The sequence below is a fragment of the Muscardinus avellanarius genome (assembly GCF_963383645.1).
Source record: "Muscardinus avellanarius genome assembly, chromosome: 14".
In the NCBI taxonomy this organism is placed as follows: domain Eukaryota; kingdom Metazoa; phylum Chordata; class Mammalia; order Rodentia; family Gliridae; genus Muscardinus; species Muscardinus avellanarius.
The window spans coordinates 32,844,330-32,851,994 of NC_137800.1; positions in this window are offsets into that span (position 1 = coordinate 32,844,330).

The window sequence follows — 7,665 nt, forward strand, 5'->3', positions numbered from 1 at the left end:
CATAATGATTTTGATTTCCATTTCCCTATTACATTGAACAGTTTTTTATATACCAGTTGGCCAAGTTTTAATCTTCTTTTGGTGAAAAATGTCTATTTAGAGCTATTTCCCAAGGTAGTTGGCTTGTTTTAATGTTTGCTGTTGAGTTTTTGAGTACCTTATATATTCTGTATATTAGCCCTTTGTCAGATGTATAGTACCAAATACTTTCAATCTATAAGCTCTCTTTCCCTTCGTGCCATGAATTGTTTTTCTTGAAAACTTTACTTTGAAATAGTATCATTCATCTGTTTTTTGTTTGTTTGTTTGTTTTCTGGCCTCTGAGATCTTGTCCAAAAATCCCTCATCGCTTCCAATATCATGAAATATTTTTCCTATGTTTTCTTCTAGTAGTTGTAGGACTTAAATTTAGATCTTTAACCCATATTCAGTTGATTTTTGTAACTTTTATTCTTCTGCATATGGATATCTAGTTTTTCCAGCAACTAAATTCCTGGGTTTACTTCTAGTGTCTGTTCTGTTCCATTAGCCTCTGTTTTCATGTCGATAGCTTTGACCACTTAGAAATTTACATGGTTCTATACAACTTTTAAGAGGTTTTAAAATTTTTATAAAGAATATCATTATTATTTTGATAGAAATTGCATTGAATCCAGGTAGAATGAATGGACATTTTAGCAATATTCTGCCAATCCATGAACACAGAATGTGTGTGTGTGTGTGTGTGTGTGTGTGTGTGTGTGTGTGTGTGTATGTGTGCATGTATGTGTAGGCATGCAATGTCTGTATGCATCTGTCCTCTTCATTTTTTATCAGTGTTTTGTAGATTTTATTGTAGAGATATTTTAGCTCTTTGGTTAAATTTATTCCCAAATAGTTTATTTTACTTAGGTATTATCAATGGTATAACTTTCTTGATTTTATTTCAGATAATTGTCTATTGGTGCAAGTAATGCTACTGATATTTGGATATTAATTTTGTATCCATCATCTTTGCCAAATTTGTTTATTAGTGCTAATGGTTTGGGGAGGAATTTTTAATTTTCTATGCATAAGAATATGTCATGTGCAAACAGTGACAATTTGATTTCTTTTTCAACTCGGATGTTCTTTATTTATTTCTCATGCTGATTGCCCTGGCAAAGATTTTTCATTACTATGTTGAGTAAAAGTGGTGAATACGTGCATGGAGAAATATGTGACTATGTAATAAAAAACTCTGCTATGTGTAATGATAATGCAACAATAAAAAATCAATTAGTGGTGTGAAAATAGAAAAGTGGTGAAAGTGAGCATCCTGATAGTGTTGCAGATTTAAGAAAAAAACTTTCAGCTGTTGGCCTTTATTATCATACATTCCTAGTATTCATGATTTGTTCATTTTTATCATGAAGAGATGTTGGAATTTTTAATCAAATGCCATCTATTTAGAAGATTACATGGTTTTTGCGCTTCATACAGTTGCTGTGTTCTATCATGTTTATTGATTTGTATGTGTTGCACTATCCTTGCGTCCCTAGGATAAATCCCACTTGAATAATCTTTTTAATGTGCTGATGGATTCAATTTTCTGATATTTCCCAAGGGGTTTTGCATCTATATTCATCATGTCTGGTTTTGGTATTAGAGTAATAATAGCCATGAAAAATGAATTTAGAAGAATTTCCTCTTCTTTAGAACAATTGATATCATTGAATATCATGTCAGGATCCTTTTTTAGTGTGTAGATAGAGGAGGTGGGTCATTGGGGGCATGCTCCTGAAGGGTATATTGGGATCTATAGCGAAGCAGAATATCATGGCAGGAAGTATGTTGTGGAACAAAGCTACTTAAATGATGGCAGCTAAGAAGAAGAGAGACAGAGAGGGGGGGGGGGGGTAATGGGCAGGATCCAAATGTACCCTTCAAAAGCTTGCCCCCAATGACCTACCTCCTCTACCTAGGCCCACCTCTTACATTTTCCACCACCTCCTAATAGTGTCATGGGGGAAGCATTTAAAATATCAATTAAAGCACTTTTTTGGTACTGAGGACCGAACCTAGGGGTATTCTTACCTCCAAGCTACACCTCCAGCCCTATTTTTCATTCTTTATTTTGAAACAGGGTCTCACTGAGTTGCAAAGGGGCTCACTAAGTAGCCGAAGCTGGCCGTCTCAGTCTCCCAAATGCTGGAATTACAATCGTATGCCACATGCCAGGCTCAAAGGACTTTTTTTAATGCAAAATTTACACCATGACTTTCTAACTCTCTTTAGGGTAAATCCACCTCTTCTCTACAGGGTACAACTCACATTAGATTTTGTTCTATATACTCTCCCAAAGACCACATAGTTCTATCCATAGAACAACCCATTCTCCCAAAATCTGAGTTATCCAGACTAGAAATGAGCTATAAAAGGATGGACTGTTTCTTTAGTATAGACCAAGGCGAGTTTTAGCACTCCAGAAAAATAAAAGTATAAAAAAACAGTATGAAAAGGGTTTTGTCATTCCAAGTCTGATACTTTTAAAAGTCCCCCTTCCACTCCATAGGATAGATACATCACACTTTAACTGATATTGAAAAAATTGAATCAAGTACATGTAGACACATACATCACTCAAAGACAGGCAATAATTTTCAAAAAAGTAAGAGATCCACTTAAAAGAAATATTTACCCAACTAAAGGTATACTTAGTGAAACATCATTATAGTGCAAAGTTGATTATCCCTTTAATCCTTCTTGGATTCAAAACTTGCCATGAAGCCTTTGGAAATATAGAAAATATAGTGTCCACTAAAGTATTTTTTTCTTGTCTGCAATGTTCTATGTCCCTGAACAAACACCTTCTACATACATGCAGGAAGCCTGAGCCACAGATATTAATCTTGAAAGCCACTAGTCTACCTACTGAGTAGACTATCAAACATAGCTCCAGTTTTAATTAATGAAGATATTATATTCCTTTCCAACAGAACCCAGGAAAAAATGCAAACCTTAAAGAGTTAAAAGTGGATAGAGACCATAATGAGTCCTGTGGTTTTTTACGCTTTATAGAAGGTCTTGTCAAATGGCAACTCTGAATAAGGTTGGATGCAAAGAAATCCACTGATGTGTGGATTTCTGAATGGCTGGGTACATTAAATAATGACTTATTTAAGTCAGCATTGTATAGTGGAAGGAGTAGAGAGTTTAAGATCTAAAACTCTGTAATCTTTTTCTTCATTCATTTATTCAACAAACATTTATAGCTAGGTGTCTCCTAAGTGGTAGGTGCTACTTCAGTACCTAACTCCACCTCTCACTGATGGTGAGTTTTCAGATAAATGGTTTAATCTCGCAGAAGTTCACTTTTTCTTAAAGGTCAGAAAACAAAACTTGGACTTCTTGTTTGTTTCATGGGAATTTATGGTGAGGTTCTCATGAGATATTTATGGAAGCGTTTACAATGCATAGCATTTTTTTTTCGGTAATAGGAATTGAACCCAGGGGCATTCTACCTCCAAGCTATACCCCTAGCCCTATTTTTTATTCTGTATTTTAAAATAGGGTCTTGCTAAGTTGCAGAGGACCTCACTAAGTAGCTGAGGCTGACCATGAACCTGCGATCCTCCTGTCTCAGCCTCCCAAATACTGAGATTACAAGCATAGGCCACCACACCATCCTCAATATATAGCATTTTCAATAAAACAAATGGAAGCGTTCTATTGCAGTGATCTAATGAGTATTTTTTTTCTCTTAAAAGAAGGAATGTCGCCGGGCGTGGTGGCGCACGCTTGTAATCCCCACGCTTGGGAGGCTGAGACAGGAGGATCGCACAGGTTCGAAGATAGCCTCAGCTACTTAGTGAAACTCTCAGCAACTTAGTGAGACCATGTTTCCAAAAAGAATATAAAATAGGTCTGGGAGTGTAGCCTGGAGGTAGAAAGCCTCTCGGTTCCACCCCCAGTACCACCAAAAAAAAAAGAAGGAATGTCTACATTAGAAGGAAACAGCCCAAAAGAACAGAAATATTTTAGCACTTGTATATTCTAGAAACATTTGATGCATGTTATCTAATATAATTTCTACAAAAATAGTATAATGTTGCCATTATAATTGTCACCCTTATTTTATTGGTAATAAACTGAAATAAAATCTTAAAAATAAGAAAGTAAGGTACAGTATCAATAATTGCAAATATTTATAATTTGCAAATATTAAAATATTATAATATAATACCATTGACTGGTAGTCTTAAAATGGTTAAAATAGTTGTATATATTTTACCACAATAATAATAATTAGCTAATTAATTAACTAATATATCTGGGAAACAAAGAAAGGTTATATGAAAATGCCTTAATAACTGAAGTAATAGAACCATGGTAATTATTTCAAATGAGTTAAGAAAGAAATATTTCTAAAACAAATGAGATTTTGTGGATTTATAGTTTTATCTATGCATTTTTTATCATTTAGAAAAAATGAAGTTTATAGACTCATGGTCAAGTAATTTTATTGATTATTTGATCTTTAGTTCTAGACCTCCTGGACATATGTTAAATGGATAATTTCCTATTAGTAGCATCTCTGCAAACTGACTAAATAGAATTATTAAAATAAGTATCAACAAAAACCTACAAATATCTAATACTCTTTTATCTGACCCATATCAAATAACTTTTGTTAACTTTTATGTTAACTTTTTTTAAAGTTAGCTTTATGTTAACTTTTGTTAAACTTTTCAGGTTGCCAAACTAGAATTATTCATGGATTTTCAAAACTGTGGTGGTTTATACAAATTAAAACCATGTTCTACGTAAATATAAATGATCCTATAACATTTGCAAGCTAATCGTAATTCATTTTATAATGGCAATCTCAAAACACGTTTGTTAATTTTTTTAATTATATCACTCTCATTGACTTTCTCGGCTCACTTTCACTTTTGGTGAAGAGATACTTATGACATTTAGTGTTTAATGTCATTAGCTTTTTTTCTCAATAAGGACGGGAATATTGTTCAGCAATTTTGAAATCTAACAGGAGTAAACGCAGGATCTGGATGCATCTGTTGACTGTACACATGCTTTTAAAAAAAATCATGATTTTAAGAAATAACCACAATTCAAAAGAGTAGGGAAGTCTAAAGGGAAGAAATGGTCCAGTAGGGTGAAGAGGGGGTTCTTCGGCAGATTGCTTTGCCCAGCAGGCTGTAATATCTCTTTCCAATGCCTATTGGCAAACTATACTGAACAATCTTGATAAGGGAGATTTAATTAAAATGCTGCAAGCATAAGATCTCTGCCTTCATGGTATAGAAGATTTTGTCAAAAGAATTTTATTACAAACCTAGCAGGATTTTCAAAATGTTTTATTCACTTGTAGCCATCCCACTGATTACTGTACAGTTGGAAGTATAACACAACCAGTCGGTTCTTAATAAGGGCTTTTAAAAATCACAGCATGTTCTTCAGTCCCTCCGTACAGGATGAATGTGACATCAGGGACACAAATATCATTACCTTGATAAATTACTGACGGCATAATGATTATGGAAATCGTCATAGACTGATCATCAGTCACAATTTATTTCAAATCAATGTCCACAATTTGTATCCTGGATAGAAGTTTTATCAAAACCCCTTCTGGTATAGTAGCTCCTCAGAGCTAACTTCCCCCTAAGAGCATTACAGCTTTGTCATGCATCATCTGCTGTTCATGAATGAAACCACTCGATGATTCCATGGCCTCGAGCAGTCCAAATTAGCAGAAGAGCACTGGGCTACTGCACACTCCTAGGCAAACTCCTTGAGCAAAGCAGTTTAATTTAAGAACCAGCAAATGTGCCAAACTACAGAATCCCTCCCTAGACACAGAGCTTCCCATTTTTCCCCCTTTCCAACTGGCAATAAATGGTAATGTTTGACTTTACTATGCTGTTAAATTGAAAATAAATTGTTGCGGAATCGTGACATGATAGGCATTTCCATCTTCAAAACAATCTCTGTAACAGGAAGCATAAATTGCCTGCCTTTGTCTGAGTCTGACTAGCATTTTCTTCTTTTCTTTCCAACACATTTAACTTTTCAATTCATTTTTGGTCAGTTAGGCCCAAGAAATCAATCCCTGTGGTTTTGCGATATCATATTTTTCTAGTTTTGAAAGTTAGTCATAATTTGTTGAGGATTACAAGATGGCCAACATCCATGCTGGCCAGTGATGAACACTTGGTCCCCAACCTGCTTTCTCAGCACTTTAGATAGTAGAGTACACGTTAGATAGCATGGAGATATAGACAAAAGCAGGATGGATTTCATTTTAAATGCTGCTTTTTCTACTTTTGTTTCTTTACTTGGGAACTGAAATGATTTGTTGCATCTATACTTTTGTTGGGATAAACAAGCTAATGTAGAAAAATATAATAGAAAATAAGTATATGAGCAACAAAATTCCATTTTACCTTGTGAAATTGTTGAATATTTTTCTAAATCATATTTTCACAAATTGACCAATTAAAGTAGTAGAGAAAATCTTTAATGTCTAACTTACTGTGTTATAATACACTATAAGCTTTCTTTGTGTTTTGGATAAAGTTCAACTGTACTAATATTAGCCCATGATTTATATAGTTTTACTTTCAAAACACAACATGTAATTAGACATTTAATAAATGTTCTCTGAGTAACAATAAGGTTGGATTACTAGTTCAAATTTAAAATTGGCAAGTACTTCTCTAGACATATAAAGCAATTCCCCCCAAAATCTCAAGACAAATAAAATTAAAATAATAATTTTAGTGAATTATCATTTATTAATGGTCACTTATAATTCAAGCATAGTGTTTGGTGTAACTTTACAGAGAAGTTTACAGAGAAATGTTTAGTCCCATTTTTAAACTGATGAAAGAGTCAATCCTAATTGCCTGAGATCATGAAGTAATGTTGGAGCCAAATCTATTTGAACTTAAGGTTATTATTCTTCATGCTATGCAGACTCCTTGGAATAGAAATAGTATTTAAGAAGGAGAAACTAATTGTCCTACTTTTGGAATCTATGCAACTAGAATTTTGACATGTTTATTATATTAATAGCTGTGTATCCAGTGCTATGGAAAAAGCAAAAGAAGGAAAGAAAAGGAGGGAAAGAAGGAATGGGAAAGAAAAGGGAAAGAAGGTGGGAAAGGAAAAGGAAAAGAAAAAAAGTAAAGAGGGAGAGAAGGAGGGAGACAGGGTCTGAGAATTTAAAAAATGCATACTAATCCCTACCTTACCTTACTTTTCTTTTTCCTTTGAATTTCTAAAAATTATAGGACACCGGACCAATCTTTTCTTTTAGCATCAACAATATGCCAAAACCTAGAAATCTAATGCAAGTTGGCATCTCAAGTTTCTCTTTTATCTTTATCTTGAGCTTCTGCTCTGTACACACCAGAGAATGTTGGTGCTCAACAAAAGATTGTGAAATAGGTGTTTGTGGCACAATCAACACCTAGACTAGTAGGTAGCTCCAGAATGGCCATAGAGAGGTAGACGGGCTTGGGCTTCAGGGCTGGTTCTGTCACTCGCTGGCTGTGTGCTGTACCTTAGGCAGTCTATTCATTTAACAAATACCAACCACCTGTTCCACACTTTGGAGAAGACACAATGGTGATCAAAGAGACAAGTCACCAAGCTCAGTGGTGTTTACTTCTAGAGGAG